The following is a 23439-nucleotide window of genomic DNA, read 5'->3' on the forward strand; positions in this document are numbered from 1 at the left end:
GGGAAACGAATGGCACTAAATGCTTATAATAGAAAGGAGGGAAGGTCTCAGATCAATAATCTAAGCTTTCACACACGGAAACGGGAAAAAAATTGCACAATAAAATCAACACATGAAGAAGGCAGCAAATAACAATACACTCTGATCAACTGGAGTCTATTCTCGGAACACAAGCTTGGTTTACTATTCAAAAATCATCAGCGTAATTTGCCATATTAATAGATTGAAGAAGAAAATCTACATGGCCACATCAATTAATGAAGAAAAAGCATTTGATGAACTTCAACACACATTCATGTCAGAAACTCTCAGAAATCTAGGAATAGAAGGGCTTTACTTCAACCCAGTAAAGAGTATCTACAAAAAACCGACAGTGAACATCATACTTAATGGTGAGAGAATGAATGTTTTCCTCCTAAATTCAAAAGAAGACCAGAATGTCCTCTTTCATCTCTCCTTTTCAACTTAGTACTGTAGGTACTAGCCAGTGCAGCATGGCAAGAAAAAGAAAGAAAGACACACAGATTAGAAAGGAAGAAATATTACTGTCCATACTCATGGATAGCATGACTGTCTGCATAGAAAATCCCAAGAAATCTCTAAGAAGCAATTAATAAGTGGCAATTACTTTACCAAAGTCTCAGGATACAAGATCAACACAAAAACATTAGTCATATTTCCAAATATTAACAATGAACAACTGGAAACCAAAACTAAAAACACAATGCCGGGGCTTCCCTGGTGGCGCAGTGGTTGAGAATCTGCCTGCCAATGCAGGGGACACGGGTTTGAGCCCTGGTCTGGGAAGATCCCACATGCCGTGGAGCGACTAGGCCCGTGAGCCACAACTACTGAGCCTGTGCGTCTGGAGCCTGTGCTCTGCAACAAGAGAGGCCGCGACAGTGAGAGGCCCGCGCACCGCGATGAAGAGTGGCCCCCACTCGCCACAACTAGAGAAAGCCCTCGCACAGAGACGAAGACCCAACACAGACAAAAAGAAAAAAAGAAAAATTAAAAAAAAAAAAACAACACAATGCCATACACAATGCTTCCAAAACATGAAATATTTGATTATAAATATTTTAATAGAGGATCTGTATGATACAACCAAACAAGACCTAAATCAATGGAGAGACATATCGCATTCATGGATTGGAAGACTCAACATAATAAAAGGTCAACTTCCAACAGAATATTTTGTCAACATGGACAAGCTTATTCTAAAATGTATGAACAAAAGGTAAAGGCAAAGGAACCAGAATAAGTAAAACAATTTTGAGAAAGCAGAATATAGTTAGAGGATATTAAGACCTACTGTAAAGCTATAAGTAAGACAGTGTGGTATTGGTGGAAGGATAGATACATAGTTCAATGAATAGGATAGAGAATACAGAAATAGACACATGCCAATACAACAAACTGCTTTTTTTTTACGTAAGTTAAAAAGCGATATAAAAAGCAAAATCTCTCGTCCTTATAACCCTGAAAGGAACACAAATCTGTTAAATGACTAAGCAAGACCATACAGTTAGTGGCAGCACCAGAATCAGAACACAGGTCTACCTACTCTTGCTATGACTGAGCCTCTTCCTCTACATCTCCTAAATGTCACTCTGAGTTGAAGAGGGGAAAGAAATGGGAGACCACCGTGATGCCACATCCCTGTGCTTTAACAAGTATGTTTCCTTTATATACTGGACCATCTATTTCAGATTTTATTTGAAGCAAGTTTTGGCTTGCTTCAGTATGTATTTCATATTCTATTTATTACCCTCTTTCATTCATGGCAGACAGGCTCTAGAGGTCCTGAGAATGTCTGAAACAGAGAATGCTATAAAACACCTTAGTAACTCTCGAAAATGCTAAGTGGACCCTGAATCAAAACTTCAAGTTTCAGAGAACTTACAGCCACTAACGATCTGCAAAACAAACAAATAAACAAACAAACAACCCCACACCCTAGCAACTCTCAACCTTGGATCAAACTACAATATGTTGGAAGAGGTATTACTGAAAAGAGCTTGAAAGGGCAGCCTAAAAGGCAGAGGGTACAGAACATGGGCCATGTCCCTGGAAAGGGGACATGGTTCATAATATTGTGAATCAAGGGGCTGGTTCACAATACTGGTTATGATGTTCAAAACTGTCAATCAAAGAGAGGTGCATTATTATATATTTGCTTGTTGCTATTGCTTTTCTGATTAGAAGATACAGAGTCACTTTAGGTAACTTCCATTTAATTTAATATTTATTTTCATTTTATATCCAGGTCACATTTTCTACATCAAAATATAATCATGCTGACTCCCCCCACCCCCTATACCCTCAGAGAAAAAAAGTGAAGAACTTTACACAACTTGAAAGAAAAGATGGAATGCACAGAGAAGTTGCTACTGCACCCAAGTAACAAAGAACACAGAGAGACCAAACAGACGTGTCAGAAGTGCATAGAAGACAGCTCAGGGCTCGCAGCAGGAAGGAGGAGGAATTAAAAGACTAAAGCTTTTAAATGCTATCACTTGTGCCACAAGATTACCCTGAAAAGGCAGATAGGTCAGAAAGCAGGACCAAATAGGGGATTTTCCAAAGGCTGCTATCTAACAGAGTTTAAAATATCCATAGATTATATATATATATAAAAGAGTCCATACACAGAAGAGCTTTCTCTTCCCCACCTTGCCTTTAGCATCCGGTCAACACTTTAGAAACTTAAAACCACTGTTAGCATGTCCGAATGTAGAACCGATATAGGTTTTTTTCTTTCTTAAAAAATTGTATCCCAACTCTTTCCAACCAAGAATTCTATTAATTATTTTCATTATGATTCCTCTGCATGGAAACCCAGTAAGGGATCATCAAGACAGGGCATCTCACTACTATCAGATCAATGCCAGTTGGGCAAAAGCTGCATGATTCTGTGTTACTCAGAGGGAGGGAGAACAGTAAGACACAGGAGTTGAAACTTATCCGCACCAAAGAGGAAAAGGAAACTCCTTTTCTAACCTATTCATTAAATAGGAAAGAGCAGGTGGACAGGAAAAGCCATCTGCTTAGAGCAGACCCAGAGGCACACCAAAATCTAAAAACAAGCGCTCAGGAAAGCATCTCGGCTCGGAGAGGAAGCGTCTTTCAGACCCTATCTTGTCCCTAGTTTGGAGATCAAAGCATTGTAACTTCAGATAGTGATACTCTGGAGGGGGTGGACAGGGAAGGTCTGAGAGACCCAAATAATGAGGACACTAGGCAGCTAACTACACCACTACGTACAAATACACACATCAGTAAGAAAACTTCACCTCCAACCCTCAGCTACTTTAAACAAAGCACTGCAGTTCCAGGTTTTCGGAACAGGGGATATTTTAAAGTCTGTTAGCAGTTTAAAACATTGCAACACTGGCACAATGTGTTACCTATTCTTTGTTTTTAATTACAGGGTAACACAGTAAACTCCAACACAAAGGTGGGGATGGGGGAGTGCAAAAGGAATAAAGAAAACAGAACCAGTATTTCACAAGAGCATCGAGCCAGCGATGAAGTAGCAGCTAATGCTTTGCAGAGTCTCGAGGGTAGAATTCGCTCAAGGTGCTCTGAGGGATTCTCTTCAGCATTTCTTTGGGGAAGATTCGGAGCAGTTGCCAGCCAATGTCCAAAGTCTCATAGACAGTGCGGTTTTCGTAAGGACCTTACAAAAAATTGAGATTAGATGAATAAAGGCCAAGTACTTCCAACTTATCAGTGTTATTCAAAATTTATTGTTATGGGTCTAGCACTGTGAGCATGAAGTATAAAAAAGAGACACAAAGCAGTCAGGTCTCCCAGGACTGGATGTGACCAAATGTGGAAATGAGGGTCTAGACAGTAAGTACCCCTGGGAATCAGAGAAAAGGGAGAAAGCCCGCAGGCGAGACGTTGGGCGCGTGCGTGCGTGTGTGTGTGTTTAACAACGGGTGGGATCTAAAAACACTCCTCGGAATAATGGAAACTAGACCCAGAGTTTTGTCCAGAGAGTAGTGAGAAAAGCAGTTTCCCAGCAACACAGGCTGACCTGAAGGAGGCTAGTACAGATACTTAGAAGGCCTTAAATGCCAGTTAAGCACCTGAATAGGTCCACGTGAAAGTTTTCAAACTTGCTATTGCTATTATTATTTTTAATAGCAGCATCATTCTTATCCTGGAAATAAATCTCATTTTTTAACTAAGGAGTTAGAGTGGCTAGAGTTCTGCATTCTTTTCTCTACCAGAATAATTTTTATCTTTTTAAGATATTAAGGTTCTACATAAATTTTTTTTTTTTTTTTTTTTTTTTTTTTAGAAAACCCGACAATCATATGTTCTGGGGATTTTAATGGTACTTAAAAAATGTATCACACAAATAGAAAAGTGCACAAATCCTAAGTGTGCAGCTGATGCATTATTCCAAAATAAACACATCGTTTGTAAGTATCACTGAGGTCAAAAATAGAGTTTACCAACATTAGCAGGGGTGGTAGGGAAGAGACCAAAAAAAACAGCTTGAAAGCCCTACACATGCTATGTAATAAAAACCATTATAGACTTTTTAACAGAAGGACAATCAATAAAATTAATACTAAATTTACCCCGGCAATGGCACATAGAGAGTCAGGGAGACTGGTGAAGATGCTGGCACTAACGGCCAAGGATGATGGGACAAAGGTCTGGACTAGGTCTTGGGACACAAAGAGTGGTCAGAGATCAGCAGCTTCAACATCGCCCAGGAACTTGTCAAAATACAGGCTCTCTGGCCCCACCCACACCTACCGAATCACAATCTGCACTTCAACAAGATCCCTGGTAGATTCAAAAGCATATTCAACTTTGAGAAACACTGGCCTAAGTTTTTTTAATACGAATGAAAAGAGAACAGGATAAGATGTTTCAAAGGAGAACAATGCAAATTAGCAAATATTTGATGACTGGAGAATAAATGAAGAGGGTTAAGAATGTCCAATTCCTGAGCTTGGGCTAACTAGGGTAATGGTCATGCCAGAGGTAGACAGAAATTGAAAAGGGAATTGCTAGGCAGGTGGTCAGTTGAGAAAATACTTTGGTTCTCACCACGCTGAGCCAGAGAGGATGGTGGCATAAACACAGTCTTCCTAGCTGGAGATGTGGGATTAGAGCTTCAGAAAGAGGGTAAAGGCTCATACATAGCAAGTTAGTCATCAGCATAGGGGAAAAAAAGCACAGAAAGAACAGGTAATTAAGCCTTTGGGAACATTAACAATTAAGAAGCAGGAAGATAAGAAATCAGGAGGATGAAAACAGATGCACTGGGAAAGTCCAAAACCCCCAAAGCCAGAGGAGAGCATTGCAGAGAGGTTAAGAGCGAGGAGAAGTGGCAATGGAGGTAGGAGAGCAGAAGGCCGGTTGTAAGGAAGATAAAAAATAAGACAGGAACTAAATAAATGGATAAAGAAATTGAAGGTAGAGGGGAAGGAACCAGAGGGCTAAGAACGAAGATATGGCAGGCGGCTGGAAGAACCTCTTCTCTAATCAGAAGGAAAATTGTATGGAGACCAATGTAAATTCTCTCAGACTAGGAAAGAAGTCCTCAAAACTACATATGATGCTGTTTCTATTCATAGGAAAATAGTAATCTTACCCTGAGCAATGAAGTTCCTCCCAAACTTCTGCAGAAATTCCAAGTAAAGCACATCATCTGAGGTAAGGGCTTCTTCTCCAACTACGGCTTTCATGGCCTGCACATCCTTACCAATAGCATAGCATGCATACTAAAGAGAAAAAAAGGTTTACATGAACCTTTATAAATGGTAACGGTACTCTGGGCATTATAAGTGTATTGCTGTAGCTATCTTCACAGTATTTCACATTATTTCCAAACATAATTCACATATGCAAGTATTGGAAAGACTTTATTATACAGCAGTCTCACTAAGGAAGGAGTCTTCAGGCATGCAATACATAGACATTACTAACACTCTACAAAAAATACACTCCCTCAATATATCAATGAGCTTCCATTTTGTAGAGCATTTAAAAATCACAACTTACGCAATAGGAGAAATCCATCTCTAAATTCTATTCAAAGAAAAATATCTGGGTTATCAGTAGGTTTATTTATCATTTCTACTTTCAGGTCAAATGTATTTTTCTTTAATTATGCTTGGTATACAATCTCAGGACTATAGAAACCAAGGATTTCATAGAATATACACAGCTGTATCCCTTAGCGTTCTGGTGATTGCCTAATATGTTAAACAAAAAATTAGTTAGAATAGTCTTTCAGAAATACTCTATAATAAAGGTTACTAATAAAAACTTAATCGTCTTATGCCTTTTTTATTTAAAAACTACCTCATACAGTATTAGAGGTGGGTTTCAAGCATGTGATCTTTAATCTTTGTCGTGAGCAGTTATCCTTATGAAAAAGACTGTTTGGCTCTAATGAATGTTTCTGTATTCCAGTATTCTATATTCTATATTCTATATTAAAATTCTACTTTGATGGGGGGAGAAGAAAAGTGATATGGAAGAAGGACAAGAGGTATAAGACAGCAGCATGAACTGAGAAAGTATTCATTTCTTTAAACACAATCCTGGAGAAAACATACGTACCAGCTGGTTAGATACATCGGTGTGATCCTTTCTGGTCATACCTTCTCCAATAGCAGACTTCATTCACCGAGACAACGAGGGCAGCACATTAATAGGCGGGTAAATCTTGGGTAAAAGGGGAAGGGGGAAAATATTATATTTAAGTACAAAATTCAAGCTTTACTGGTAGTAAAGGAGGATTTTGAAACTCATTTTTATTGCTTAAATTGCATAAAACTGCTACATTTGTTTCCTAGATGATTCCTAATATCTCTTCCTGGTAAGAAAAGGAAGTAAGAAACATTTTACAGGTGAAGATTTCTTTTTGAGAATCAAATCCAAAAAGTAAAATCTACAAAACAGTACAAGATTCTATTAAAAAACGGAATTTTCAACATCTGCCTACAATAGCAAATCCAAATGGTCTTCTGAACTCTGACTCATAAAATCACACATAAAAAGATTAACAATAATTTCACCTAAAAGCTGATATCAGAAGCTGGCATCTACTAAAGAACCAATAAAAAATCTGTTTTTGATTATTCAGTCATAAAAAAGAATGAAATCTTGCTGTTTGCAACATCATGGATGGACCTTTAGGGCACTATGCTAAGTGAAATAAGCCAGACAGAAAAAGATAAATACCATATAATCTCACATATATGGGACCTTAAAAAACAAACAAAAAAATGTCAAGCTCACAGATAGAGAACAGACTGGTGGCTGCCTGAGGCAGGGGATCAGTGAGCCAAATGGGTGAGGGAGGTTAAAAGGTACACACTTCCAGTTATAAAATGAGTAAGTCATGGGGATGGAACTTTCACAGCATGGTGACTATGTACGTTAATAATACTGTATTGCATATTTAAAGGTAGCTAGAAGAGTGGCTCTTCAAAATTCTCATCACAAGAAAAAAAGTGTTGTAACTATGTGAGGTGGTGGATGTTAAGTGGACTTATTGTGGTGATCACTCTGCAACATATACAAACATCAAATCATGACATTGTACACCTGCGACCAAGGTAATGTTACCTCAATTATACCTCAATTAAAAAAATTTTAACAATAAAAGACAAAGAAAAAACTCTGAAAAATCTGTTCTTGTATTAATAACAAAAGTGGTAGATTATACCGTTATGGAACAGAAGACCCAAAAAAGTTCTTTGAACAACTCACTCCATTTTAAGGCATAATAAAGAAAGTGGAAATTTAATTCTTAATTCTGGCACTCTTTTCCACACCAGGATTTTAGTATTACAGAAATGACAATTTTATAGCCATATTAAAAACAATTCAATTTGATATTTTCTAAATAAATAATTCCTAAGAGCAAAGTCCAAGTCACTAAACAATAACTGAAGACTAGATCTGTAGGCTTAGAGCATCATTCAACTCTCAAATACCTGTCTGTTGTGTAGCTGTCTGTCCACATAGATCTGCCCCTCTGTAATATATCCAGTCAAGTCAGGGATGGGGTGAGTGATATCTACCAGAGAAAGACACCTGATGTTAGTTAAAGTGTCCATCTCATATAAACAAAACCACAGGAAGTCAATCTGCACTACTTAAAACAGTGCTATAGAAAATAGTTTCCTGTGATGATGGAAAAGTGCTTTATCTGTGCTGTCCAATATGGCAGCCACTGGTCAAATGTGGCTACTGAACATGTGAAATGCGGCTAATGTGACTGAAAAACTTTATTTCAAGCTTTATCTGATTTTAATAAACTTTAGAACTTAAACAGCCAAATGTGGCTAGAGGTTACCGTATTGGCCAGTCTCACTTATTTGGTTGCAGCACAGTTAGACATGTGTTGGCACAAGTTAAATTAGCTATCTTCATAAAAAGTACTATTTCTCCTAGTTATGCTCTCTCTCCCCCAAATATAAAGTTCCATTTTAAACACAAAGTTCATTTGCAGAGATTTGCCAATCTGATGTACACTGAGAGAACATTCTCAGTCCATAAGCTATCCCAGAGGGATACACAACATTTCAACATGGAAAATACGGAGAGGCTCAACAAGTTAAGCAACACTACACAGGTAGCACCAAGCAGGTCCTACAGAGCAAGACATCTCTAAGTCTGTTAAATTACAGAGAGTAATTTTGTAGCTACTTCCTTGGAACAAATCATTTTCACATCAGAGGTAGTATTCAGACTGCCTGGGTTTTTTTGTTTTGTTTTGTTTTTAATTTATTAATTTATTTACTTTTGGCTGTGTTGGGTCTTCGTTGCTGCGCAAGGGCTTTCACTTGTTGCGGTGAGCGGGGGTGGGGGGGCTACTCTTCATTGCGGTGCGCGGGCTTCTCGTGGTGGCTTCTCTTGTTGTGGAGCACAGGCTCTAGGCATGCGGGCTTCAGTAGTTGTGGCGCACGGGCTCAGTAGTTGTGGCGCACAGGCTTAGTTGCTCTGCGGCATGTGGGATCTTCCCGGACCAGGGCTGGAACCCGTGTCCCCTGCATTGGCAGGCGGATTCTTAACCACTGTGCCACCAGGGAAGCCCCTGCCTGGGTTCTAAAGCCGCCACTTCCTAACTGTGACACTGTACCTCCCTGTGCCTCACACGAGAGCATCTAAAAAGTCGCTATGAAGATCAAATGAGTCAAAACTTACAAAACACTTAGAACAGTGCTCAGTTATAATGAGTTATTACTGTTTCTGAAAATAGCTTGAAAAAGTGTTTTTAAAAGACTGAGATAAAGACAAAAAGACACTAACATAAGGGGAATGCTGCAAGTCTCACCCGGGAGCTGCTGGGCATACCTCCAGGCAGGCACTGCACTGTGCACTTACACACACATGATAAAACCAAGTAATTTTTAGCAAGTCTTTGATGATCGTTCTATCTCTAGAGTCTCGTGGCATTTACCATTTGTGCTCCGTATCTGGCACTTTGGCTACCTTAAATTACTGATGCACAGACATTTAAAAAATATCCAACTAGAATGAGAGGCTTACATTAAGTAGAGCCCATACATTTTTTAAAAATTCGTTTCTTTCATCTAGACCAGTGTCCTGCAAATAGTAGACACTAAATACTAGCTAATAAATAAAAATTAAAAATTAAAATTACAAGAAAATTTTTCTACAAAAGAATAATAATTATGGGTAGTTTTGAAATGAAAAATTTTATTAGAAACAAATCACTAGGTAAGGTAAACTTCTGGAGGATAAACTCTCAAAAGAATTTCAACTCAAAAAGATAGATGGTCTTCTCTCTTAAAATCAAAGTCCTTACAACGATTAGGGATGCTATAATCCAAAGACCCAACACTTACCATCGTTAGGCATGGTGAGAATAGGAATTTGAGTAATAGAGCCATTTCTACCTTCCACTCTACCAGCGCGTTCATATATTGTGGCTAAATCTGTATACATGTAACCTGGGAAAACTCGTCGACCAGGAACCTCTTCCCTGGCTGCTGAAACCTGACAGTGAGTCAAGGAGAACAGTATCACATACCAGAAAATGAAAATTAAAGCTTGGTTAGAAAACATTTGTTTGAACATGCCAAATTACAAAGTTGGAAATATCATCTTATTCGTTTTAAATATCACCTCTAGAAACGATTTAGAAAAATCTAGCGACATAAATTCAGATTATTCTGCAACAAAAATGTTGACAATTGGGGACCAGAAGTTTTTTTGCTAAAATCATACTGCCATAACACAAATCTTCAAATAGCTGGCTAGAAGAAAATCTGCTTGCAATTTTATAAATCAAAGGTAGTACATTTTAAAACTAAGAGAACATTCTCAGTTCACAAGGTTTCCTTCATGTTATGGATCTTGCCAGATTTACATAAGCTAATCCTGAAAAGATCAAAAGGGAAGGAAATACATATATCAGAAATCATCTGATGCACTTTACATACATTATTTAATTTAATCCTCACAACAACCCTATGAGGAAGTTAATGTTATTAACCCCAACTTACAACCGCAATCAAGGGCCAGATGATTTCCCTGGATCACTGCACAAGACAAGAATAGTAATACATGGTCTTTCTCTTAGAGACATGCACACTAGAATATATGCATACATTTTAATCTACAGCCAACAAGAACTGTGAGTCATTAAGCCCAACTTCTAACTGCTACTTTGGTTCCTCCAAGAGTATGCTCCAGCAGTGCTACTCAAAGCGTGGCCTGCCTGCAGACCAGCTTTTATCAATGTGAAAGGAGATAATGCAGAAAGCAAGATAAACATATAGAAAACTTTAGTGGCAATTTGATAGAATAATTGTCGAATCTAATAATACTAATAAAAGGGTTTGTAAATTGTTTTTTTTTTTTAATTTTCACTTTTCTAATACTTATTTTTACTGCCTTTTAGAAAAGTATCTGTGATGGATGGGAGAAAAGAAGTCCTTCGATGAAAAAGCACTGTAGCCAAGTGAGATATGATGATGGATCTTAGGGAATCTTAAGCTAGATAGTTATAAAGCCTGTCTCTTCAAAAGTCTTCTTCCCTTTTTTGCACACTTAAAAGAGCAAGTCACTCAAAATTTCAGTAACTTGCATTAGAACAAATACCCCACACTTCTGGATGGTAACTGCTAGAATCTTATATTGTTCCTAAATAATCACTGAGTTTTCTGAAGGAAAAAAAAGTTCTGAAGAGGGTTCTGCCACAGTATAGTCTTTACTTATGTAAATAAATAAAAACTTACATCATTAAAAATGGAATTCTTGAAAAGGGCTAAAAACTGACAGTCTGGACAGAGACAGAACTACCTGGGAGAGTAAATGATTAAATAGCTTGCATCATTTCCTCTCTCTAAGAATCCAGTCTTAACCAATGGAGACAGTGAGAGTATGATAAATAGGCTAATAATTTAAATCTCGTCCTCTAATCATTTCAACTAGGTTGACAAAAGTAATATTTTCTTTTCTGATTAATTAAGGTATTCTACTAATATATGAGCAATGCATTTTAAAAAACATGATTTAAAAAAAAATGAAAACTTGCAGAGGGACAAGATAACCCTGACAAGATAATCCATTTTAATTAAGAAAAAAATTACCTCTCGAAGTGCTTCAGCATAAGAACTCATGTCTGTTAGGATAACCAATACATGTTTCTCACACTGATAGGCCAGGAACTCGGCCGTGGTTAGAGCCAAGCGAGGAGTGATAATTCACTCAATACTGAAATGAAACATTAAGTCCTATGTCACTCAAACAAAAAGGCCAAAAAAAACACAAAATGATTCCAGAAATAATAGTACAGTCTCCCTTTTAAAGTTTCACATAAATTGAGGAAGGTTAAGCAATTATTACTTTAAAAGTTCTTAAGTAAGGCAGAGTTCTTTTATGCATTTACATAATAAGAATTACTTAGTGCTACACAGCTAAATTGATTTATTTTATAAATGCCCCATAATTTCTCAGAACTATATAGTTCTCAAAACTGAGCAAGAAAGGAAGAGAGAGAGAAGGAGAAAGGGATGAAAGAAGTAGGGGCCAGATTTTGCAGGTAAGAGGAAAAGGTCATTTATTGAGTATGGACTGTGTGCTAGGTAACTTACACTATTATCTCATTTCATATGCACAACAACTCTGTGAGACAAGTATTATTTATCACATTTTATGAAAGAAGACACTGAGCTTCACAGCCTAAGTGACTTACCCAAAACCAAATAACTTGCAAGAAGCAGAGCTGGAATTTAAATACGTTTATCTCATACCTAGGCCTGTGCAGCTTTCACTCTAATGTTCTACCTCCTTAGTGTAAGGTGACATTTTTGACCAGAAGGCTGCATGAGTAGGGGGAAAACAGCTCTATTTGTTTACTTACGTTGGGTCGTTAGCCAAGTTCAAAAAGAGGCAGACGTTGTCCATTGAGCCATTTTCTTCAAAGTCAGGTTTGAAGAACCGGGCAGTTTCCATGTTTACCTAAATGGCAATGACTTCATCAGTGCTGGGAGAAGAAAAATTCTCAATATTTCTTTCTTTCTTCCCCCCCCCCCCCAATATTTATTTCTGATGAAGGCCAAGCTATAGATCTGCACTGCTCCTTCTTTTAAAGGTTCAAGTACCCCCAAAACGTTCACAAAAGCCAACAGAGTAAACAGCTTGCTTTGGGCACAAAGGGAATTATTTTTACATTCCACAGTCAAATGCTAAATACTAATCCATGGTTTGCCCAAAATGCCAACTTGCAACTTCTCTGCCTAGAGATAAATCGAATAATATATGTGTAGTTTTCTACATTGTTCTAAGAACACAAGCACTTTTACATTTCATACTAAAACAGAAAAAGATAATACTTACACCCATAGCAGCAAATACAATCGCAAAATTTTCCTCACTGTAGTCCACTACATCTTTGGATTTTTTTACCAAACCAGCCTGGCGACAGATTTGAGCTGCAATCTGATGAGGAGTACAAAAGAACCAAGTTAAAATCTAAAATAATATTTCTACAACAAAATAACTTTTACCCTAAACTTTGGGGAACTGTAATCATAAATGAAACTGGGTTGTCTTAAAGGGCTTTACCCAATGAAACTATTTTGTAATTTTTGCAGATTCCTAACAGTAAGCAAGAAGTCAGATATGTGTAGATAAAGAGTCAATGTAATTGGATTATATAAACAGTAACATTGGGCATTTACCTTGAAAATCCTATATTTGGTTTCTCACTAAGAGTGAAGCACTCGGAAATTCTTTCTCCTTAAATTTCATACCAAACAGATTCTAGGTCTCACCGCATTGTGCGGTAAGCCAGCAGCAGAGAAGATAGGAATTTTCTGCCCCCTAGCAATACTGTTCATGCCATCTATGGCCGAAATGCCGGCCTGAATCATCTCCTCTGGATAGATCCGACACTGAGGATTGATTGGCTGGCCTAATGCATTTCCAAAAGGGAAAATTTTAATATGTCTCTACATTAAGACTACAACCATATAAAGCATATAAAGCATTTCTTTCTACTCTTAAAAAATCAGTTATTTTTGAAATCTGAAACTGTTTAAATATTCTTTTCCATTAATCTTTTGTAGATTCACAAATTATATGGTAGTAAAGTGAAACGTAATGTATAGCAAATAAGAGAGAAATCCTAATTTCAAAGCCAGTATGGCTTTTACATCTCAGATATATCCTGGTGATATTTTACAATAAATAAAATATAAAAATTTAAGATAACCTCTAGGAAAAATAAATTTATTAAATAATAAACAAAACATAATTAATCAAACATGGAGTATGTTGGTTATCTACTTAAAGTATCATAAAAATCACCCTTTCTCTGACAAAGGTATAAGATAGGTAGATGCTATTTTCCCCAAAACACAGAAATCCATTTTCTGTCCCTATCCATGATATCAAGGAAGTCTTCAGCCAGTACAACAGGACCTCTGTCGATGGGTTTTCCTGAGCCATTGAATACCTGACCTGGTAAACAGTAACGAGACAGTACAGAGTGGACAATGACTCAAATGTTCACAATCTTTAAAAAGACTTCATGCAAATACGTTAAAAAGGAAGCAGATCTCTGCTCAGCATGACTAATAATATCCGTTTACCAAGCATATCCTCAGACACTGGCGTTCGGAGAATATCCCCAGTAAACTCACAGGATGTCTTCTTGGCATCTATACCTGAAGTCCCTTCAAATACCTATCAAGAAAGAAAAGTAAACAGAAGGGTAAAAGAAATTTAGATCATGAGCGCTTAAGATTTATTTGTCAGCCCTTATAAAGTAAAATACATCAACGTATATACTGCTTGTAGCCTCATGACTGAAGAAGTGTTCATGGTGGACGACGAACCAAACTGTCAACCTCTTACCCAGAGTCATGCCTGCAGGCCAAATCCATCAAGCAAGCTAAGAATGGTTTTTACATTTTTAAAGGGTTGTTTTTTAAAAAAAAAGGAAAAGAAAGCATAAGAACATGCATCAGAGACCTTAGGCACAACCCTCACAAAGTCTAAAAAATTTACTATCTGGCCCCTTACAGAAATTCTGCTGACCTCTGCTCTAGATTACTTTTTAGGGCAATATGTTATTTGAGAAAACTGGCACTTCCTATAATCAGTAACATTAAAAACTAGGAATTATCAGAGACAATTTAAAGGAGTAGACTCAGATCTCGTTTTGGTTTCAGCCCATAAGCTCTGAATTCTACTTTTCATCTCTCCCCTTCTATGTGACTGTTTCATTTTATCCATTAAAAAAATTTTTTTAAAAAGCCATTTTACCAGTGGAGCTATTGCGCTAGAATGGATATTGGTGGCTGGCATTTAGCAAGAAAACATGAAAAAATACTTTTCTTCCCTCACAGCCAGTAAACAGTCGGGTCCCTGGCTTAAGATTTTTCACCTTCATGATGGTGCAAAAGCAATACACATCTGGTAGAAACCGTACTTCAGAAAAATCACATGAGAAAAAAAAAAAAATCACATGAGATATTTAACATTTTATTATAAAATAGGCTTTGTGTTATATGGTTTTGTGCAATCGTATGCTAATATAAGTGTTCTGGGCACCTTTAATGTAAGCTAAGCTAAGCTATGATGTTCGGTAGGTTCTGTGTACTAAATGCATTTTCAACTTATGATATTTTCAGCTTATGATGGGTTTATCAAGATGTCACCCCACCTATAAGTTGATGAAGATCTGTATACTTATGTGATAATTACTAAAAAGAACTATTGGTGTTTCTTATGTTTGTTGTGATCAGAAAAACGTTCAACTGGCCAGGTTTTGAAAGCGATGCTTACCTGAACCACTGCTTTGGAACCACTAACTTCTAGAACTTGCCCACTCCTCTTCGTGCCATCAGGTAGTGTTAAGTGCACAATCTCAGCATATCTGGGAAACTAAATAGGAAAAAAATAAAGGCTCAATAACCAACATTTTAAAAGCTCCTCAAAATACTCTATATGCTCTATGTCTTTCACAGCATGTATGCACATGCAGACCCCACACCTCCCCAAAACACACAGGTATACATCCAGAGTTTAGAATATCCTCAGGTAGTTTAAGTCCTTAGAACACTGATCCCTGGCACATATACTGGCAAACACAGCATAAGGTACAGAGAGAAGGATCTTAAATCTATGAAACCACGGCAATTAAATTCTTTCCTTCTGTGTGCATGTTTTTAAGCTTTGAGACTACAGAAAGTTAAAAAACTATGTTCCCACTACTCAGAAATGATGTTTGCTTCTGGGCTGTGTAATCACCTTGTGCCTTGGGAGGACAGGAATAAAATGCAACTGAACAATAAAATAATTACTATTATAATAAATAATGCTAATATTCCCTCCTCACTCTAATTCTCCTAACCAGAAATGTATTCCTCTAATCCATTCTTAATATTTTAAATTGCATGTTTCCAAAAATATACTGTAGTGTTTTCACTTACCTAAATGGCAACATACTAAATGTATCATCCTGCAACTCGTTTTTTTCCCACTTGACCGTATGTTTTGGATCTGTCATAGTCATATTTACCTTATTTGATTAACAGAATCTTTTGAAAAATGCATCACTACGTTGTGTGATGTGAAGGAAAACATCTGCCAATGCATCTGTGAATCAACACTGACTGTAGGACACTTGATTCTGGAGATGCTAATATGAATAAATGGGCATCTAGAACCAATGTTAGAACAGATATAGCTAAAATAAAATCAAGTGACACTACATTTTATTCAGCTGTTCTTCTACCACTGGTGTTCAAAGCTGTTCCAAATTTAAACTACTACAAACATGCTGCAATGAACATTCTCACATGTGGGCCCAAGTTTCCCTAAGGTAGCTGGTTCCGTAGTGGTGGGCTATAGGCTGTGTCCATTGTTATGTGAAATTACTCTGCAAAGGAACCTTTTACTTTACAAACTCCCTAGTAGGATAGAAAAGTATCTTTTCCCTACATCTTTGCCAATCTTACATTATTAAACTTTAATTTTTACCATTTTGATAAAATAAAAAATAGTATCTTTCAATTTGCATTTTCCTGATTCTACTAATATTGAGCACCTTTTCATGTTTACTGACAATTCAGACTTCATTTCCTATAATGGCCTTATTAATAATATCTTTTCCTCGCTTTTCAACTACATCTGCTTCTTCTTATTTACTTTTAGGTAAGTTTCATAGATTCTGGATATCAATCCTTTTGCGAATATCTGCTCCCAGTCTTCCTTGTCTTTTAATTTTGTTTATGGTATCCTATCATACAGAAGTTTTTGCAATAAAATGACTTGTTTTCCTTTATGATTTGTGTCTTTTGTGTAGGAAAACCTTCCAATCTGAAGTCATAAAAATGGCCTTCTATACTGTCTTCTAATAGGTTTTTCATGTTTTGGTCTTTAATCCATCTGGATTTATTTTTGGTATGTAATTTTATTTTTCTCATTTTTATCTTTATTTTTCATACAGGAAGCCAAATACCCCAACAATATTTACTGAGTAGCACAAATGTAATTTGTGCTACAAGTAGCACGACTTGTAATGTAGCCTTTATCATTTACCAAGTCAAATTCTCAGGTGTGAGGAGAGTTGGTTTTAAGAATTTTAACTTTGCTCCACTGAACTATCTGCTTACTCCCTCACCAAATCTTTATTCTTACTGTATTTCTAACTGATTTTGTTACCTGGAGAGAATCAACATCTTTTCTATTCTGAGTCTTTCCATTCATGAATGTGGAATCTCCAGTTATTTGAAGTCTTCTTTTATGTCTTTCAACAAAGTTTCACAGTTTTTTGTAAAAAGTTCCTAATTATTCTAGTAGTTACTTCTGGCATACAAAACACTACTGATTTCTATAGACATCCTCTGTATCCGGCAACACTGTTTTACACCATTGTTTCTAATAGTTTGTCCACTGAATGACTTGTGTTTTCTGTTTAGTTAATCATACTACCAAGAAATGATGACAGCTGTGCCTCTTCCTTTTAATCCCTTTTCCCCACAGCATTGATTAGGGTCCAAGCACAAAGACAGAACAAAGATGGATAGTGGTGCTGACAACAGGGGTCCTCATCTTGTTCCTGATTTAAATGGCAATGTTGCTAGAGTCTCTCCTTAAGTACGCTGTTTGCTGTAGGTTATGGTGGATATCCTTAAAGAGGTTTTAAAAGTTTGTTCTAGCCCTTATTTCTAAGACCACCTTCTTCTTTTGTTTTGTTTTGTCTTTTAGAAACAAGTAATTTTATCAGGTACATACTCCGTATTTACTGAGAAGAGCGTAAGCTTTTTCTAGCTTAATCTATGAATGACCTGAATTATACTGACATTTGCTAATATCAAATCATCTTTGTATTACTGGGATAAATTCTACTTTGTCATAATTCTGTTGAGTTTTTAAAGTGTATTTTTGCTAATATCCAATACATGAGAACATTTTTATTAAGAATTTTGGAATCTGTGCTTGTAAATGAGAATAGCTACATTGTTTCTTTTCTGATACTAGCCTTTGTCTGGTTTGGGAATCAAAGATGTGCTACCTTCAGAAAATGAGTTGGACAGCAGTCTCCATCATCATCTATTCTGATACAATTTGTATAAAATTATCTATTCCTTGATCCTATGTGTATGTTTTAAGTTAAAAACAGGAGCCAAAAACTAAAAACAAACAAAAAACACTCTAAATCTGGTGGTATAAAGCCATTCTTACAACTACATAAACTTTATTTACCAGTTTTTCCTCAGCTGGAGTTATACCCCAAACAAACATTCAATAAAACTTTTTCAGCTTTCTTAAAATTACTTCCCCCAAGATGTTTTCTAAGTCCTTCCCATTATTGACTCTCATAGCATCCTGCACTCACCCTTCATAGCACTTACCAATTAGACACTTATGTATTTGTATTGTGTATTTTTGGTGCTGAGTTCAGCGCTTAACATAGTTGAAGCATGAATATTTTTAACTGTTTTTGAAAATATATTTACTAATATAAAAGCTCCATATTTTTAAAATATGAGTCAAAAATTTTATCCAATAAAAAGTATATAAAAAAGAAGAAATAAAGGACAAAGAAGCAAATAATGCTTTCAATACTTCCCCAAAAATAAAAGTGTATGCTTCATCCTTTCACAAAATATTAACGGGCTCCTGCCTAAACCCTGTACAACCTGTATACTGAGGCTTTGAATCAAACTGCAGACTAGTATGAAACTGTGGCCAGGAGTAAGCCATATGCTTAATCTTGCAATTAATTTGCATAGGTACCTTGTCATGCACAAAAATATCTTAGTGATAAAGCTGAAGAGACAGTGCACTTTGTCCTTTCCTTTAAGAAATGGTTTTCAATTTATTTTCTGCTTCCAGGGGGGCCACATGCCAAACATACTTCTGCCATTACTTCTCTCCACAAACTAGTAACTGTGTACCTTTCCCCTTCATCCACTCCCAACAACAACCAATGCAGAATTACTGTCCTACAGAGCATATTATACAAATTATCTCCTCTGAAGATATTTTAATCACTGAACTCAGGCAGGAGGCTTCACCCAGGGTGAAGTCTATTCAATTATAGACTATATTCTATGCTTCTTTTTCTAAGATAATTCTTATGTATAGGTGTGGCTAAAAAAAACCCACGTAACTAAAGAGTCTTTCAACAAACTGAATAAGTAAAAACTTTTCTCTGCTTTATGGTTTTAGTCACTGTTGAGATAATCTGTTGTTTATTCATTACTTGAATACCAGTGTCAGGCCCTCAAAGACAAAAGTAACATTGTTTACTCACTCAAAGACCTTAAAATTTAGTAGAGAAGACAAAAATGTAACAAGTAGTTAGAACACACAGTAGTCTATGACACGAGCCACAAGATACCGTATATCTAAATAATATCCTACAAGTCATAAAACACACAAATATTACTGTTGTTTTCCTAATAAACCTGTGAGGTATGATTAACAAACAAATAAAATTTTAAATTTTACAGACAAGGGACTCAAAGCCACAAACAGAATCCACAACAGATCCAGTACTAGAATCCCATCTTCTGACTTCTGACCTAAACTTCTTGTCTCCGTATAGCACTGACATTCTGACCAAGGAATGGCTTAAAAGAATCATAACAAAAAACTTAAAGTGTACTAAACAGTACTTAATACTATGCTTTTAACTTCTTAAATGGTTAGACGATAATGATAGTGGTATTACCTTAACATGATCTAAGATCACTAGTGGACCATTAACTCCTGATACTGTCTTGTATGCTGGAAAGAAACACAAAAAAGTCAGTTCTTGTCAAACAGGACAACAGTCTAAATGACCTCTCTGGTACTACCAAAAAGAACCTCTCTCTACTTTATCGTATCTATTATTATATGGAACACTCAAAAAGTATGAAATTTTTCATTGAATTTATAAAATATGCCTGCATCTGTACAACTTCTCATAATCCCCTTCATCAAACCAAAAACATGTTTAATTCTTACTATAAGTCACATTGTTTCAAGGACCCAGAATACAAAAACAAAGGTAAAGAGGGAGAGTTCCCACAAGAGTTCATAATTTTATATGGAGAAGGGGGAGGTAAGGGCTCTACCAGAGGTGTGCTGAGGGTCTGTGGGAGCACAGGAAAGACCCTGCAATGGTTCTCACTTAGAAGAGAAAAGAAAAAGCTTTACAGAAAAGGTAGCACTTAGCAAAGTAGATAGAGAAGGAGAAGGGAATCCTTAACTTTAAGCAGAAGTGACAAAACTCACAAAAGAAATCTGACAAAATGTAGTCTGTTAAGATAAAATGCCATGATTAAATAGTATCATAAAAACTATGAAAAAAAAAAGGAGTTTATGAAGGGGGATGGAAGGAAAGGTCAGAGATCATATAAGTATCCTTTAAAAAAAAAAAAAGTCAAACGTTACTGTCATTGTAGCAGCTTTTATTTTCTACTGCAAATTATGCCCTAGCAACAAACTACCCAAATCTCTCATTTTAGAAAGGAGGTAGCTGTCATTGAATTGTATCACACCTACATACATGCCGAGTATAATGAATGGTAATCAGGTATAAATCAGAACAGTCAGGAAAGCAATTCTAACAATGTCAGAATTAACTAAATTTCATGATCAGAAAAGCTGAAAAAACAAATGAAGTAAGTGTATACAAGACCTAAAATAATGTATAAGAAGCTGTCAACCAACTGGGAATTTTTCACTTGCTTGATTTCTTATGATGTCTTAGACAGAAATTTCTGGCATGAATGTAGACTCCCAAGAATGAGGAAACCATTTAATAACCAGTCTTCAGAATAAACCGGGCTTCAGAATTTAAAAACATAATTTCTTTAGCCAGGAAGCAAGTGCCCTGGTAGAAACACTGAGACAGGGCAGGCGAGCACTGTCACGAACCCTAGTCTTTCATACTGAGGACCTTTAAATCCTCACACTAAATATTTGCTTGAAGACATTTGTAATTGTAATGATCAACAGAGGCTCCTAATTACTTCTTTTTTTTTCAACCTTAGATAAAAAGCAAGTCACAAATTTTAAATGTTAAGTTACTTGAATGGATGGCAATGTAAACAAATTAATCATGCCTCCAAGATTATTAGAAATATCCCAGTTGTTGGGGCTTCCCTGGTGGTGCAGTGGTTGAGAATCTGCCTGCTAATGCAGGGGACACGGGTTCGAGCCCTGGTCTGGGAAGATCCCACATGCCGCGGAGCAACTAGGCCCGTGAGCCACAACTACTGAGCCTGCACGTCTGGAGCCTGTGCTCCGCAACAAGAGAGGCCACGGTAGTGAGAGGCCCGCGCACCGCAATGAAGAGGGGCCCCGGCTCGCCGCAACTAGAGTAAGCCCTCGCACAGAAACGAAGACCCAACACAGCCCAAAAAATAAATAAATAATTAATTACAAATAAATATCCCAGTTGTCATATATTCTGCTACTTTAATGTTAATCCTCCCCATTGTTTTAAAATAATCTAATACTCTTAAAAATAAGTCCTACCCCTAAAACAATTTCTTCATTGTTCTCTTTTATTTTATTTTTATTTTTGGCCTCACCACACGGTTTGCAGGATCTCAGCTTCCCGACTGGGGATTAAACCCACGCCATGGCAGTGAAAGGGCCAGACGAGTCCTAACCACTGGACCTCCAGGGAATTCCCTCATTGTTCTCATTTTAAAATAATCCAAATATTTTTTCAATTACTTTCTAAAATTGTTATGTGGATATGCAAAGTGAACTACATTAGAAACATGTTTTCTTTAATTTTTGCCACTTTGATTACTATGTGTCTCGGCGTGTTTCTCCTTGGGTTTATCCTGTATGGGACTCTCTGCGCTTCCTGGACTTGGGTAGCTATTTCCTTTCCCATGTTAGGGAAGTTTTCAACTATAATCTCTTCAAATATCTTCTCTGGTCCTTCCTCTCTCTCTTCTCCTTCTGGGACCCCTATAATGCGAATGTTGTTGCATTTAATGTTGCCCCAGAAGTCTCTTAGGCTGTCTTCATTTCTTTTCATTCTTTTGTCTTTATTCTGTTCCGCAGCAGTGAATTCCACCATTCTGTCTTCCAGGTCACTTATCCGTTCTTCTGCCTCAGTTATTCTGCTATTGATTCCTTCTAGTGTAGTTTTCATTTCAGTTATTGTATCGGTCATCTCTGTTTGTTTGTTCTTTAATTCTTCTAGGTCTTTGTTAATCATTTCTTGCATCTTCTCAATCTTTGCCTCCATTCTTATGCCGAGGTCCTGGATCATCTTCACTATCATTATTCTGAATTCTTTTTCTGGAAGGTTGCCTATCTCCACTTCATTTAGTTGTTTTTCTGGGGTCTTTTCTTGTTCCTTCATCTGGTATATAGCCCTCTGCCTTTTCATCTTGTCTGTCTTTCTGTAAATGTGGTTTCTGTTCCACCGGCTGTAGGACTGTAGTTTTTCTTGCTTCTGCTGTCTGCCCTCTGGTGGTTGAGGCTATCTAAGAGGCTTGATGGGAGGCTCTGGTGGTGGGTAGAGCTGACTGTTGCTGTGGCGGACAGAGCTCCGTAAAACTTTAATCCACTTGACTGTTGATGAGTGGGGCTGGGTTCCCTCCATGTTGGTTGTTTTGCCTGAGGCAACCCAACACTGGAGCCTACCTGGGCTCTTTGGTGGGGCTAATGGCAGACTCTGGGAGGGCTCACGCCAAGGAGTACTTCCCAGAACCTCCGCTGCCAGTGTCCTTGTCCCCACGGTGAAACAGAGCCAGCCCCTGCCCCTGCAGGAGACCCTCCAACACTAGCAGGTAGGTCTGGTTCAGTCTCCCCCAGGGTCACTGCTCCTTCCCCTGGGTCCCAATGCGCACACTATTCTGTGTGCGCCCTCCAAGAGTGGGGTCTCTGTTTCCCCCAGTCCTGTCAAAGTCCTGCAATCAATTCCCACTAGGCTTCAAAGTCTGATTCTCTATGAATTCCTCCTCCCGTTGCCGGACCCCCTGGTTGGGAAGCCCGACGTGGGGCTCAGAACCTTCACTCCAGTGGGTGGACTTCTGTGGTATAAGTGTTCACCAGTCTGTGAGTCACCCACCCAGCAGTTATGGGATTTGATTGTACTCTGATTGCGCCCCTCCTACCGTCTCACTGTGGCTTCTCCTCTGTCCTTGGACGTGGGGTATCCTCCTTGGTGAAGTCCAGTGTCTTCCTGTCGATGATTCTCCAGCAGCCAGTTGTGATTCTGGTGTTCTCGCAAGAGGGAGTGAGAGCACGTCCTTCTACTCCGCCATCTTGGTTAATCAATATATATACACAGACATATACATACATACCACATCTTTATCCATTCATCTGTCGATGGGCATTTAGGTCGCTCCCATGTCTCGGCTATTGTAAATAGTACTGGTATGAACATTGAGGTGCATGCATCTTTTCGAATTAGAGTTTTCTCTGTATATATGCCCAAGAATG

General features: G+C 37.5%; 1 pseudogene; it reads right to left on the reverse strand.

Moving 5' to 3' along the window:
- Positions 1-3130: 3130 nt before the first annotated feature.
- LOC137771003 (V-type proton ATPase subunit B, brain isoform-like) lies at positions 3131-20532 on the reverse strand (annotated as a pseudogene).
- Positions 20533-23439: the final 2907 nt, after the last annotated feature.

The sequence above is a fragment of the Eschrichtius robustus genome, chromosome 10 (assembly GCF_028021215.1).
Source record: "Eschrichtius robustus isolate mEscRob2 chromosome 10, mEscRob2.pri, whole genome shotgun sequence".
NCBI lineage: Eukaryota > Metazoa > Chordata > Mammalia > Artiodactyla > Eschrichtiidae > Eschrichtius > Eschrichtius robustus.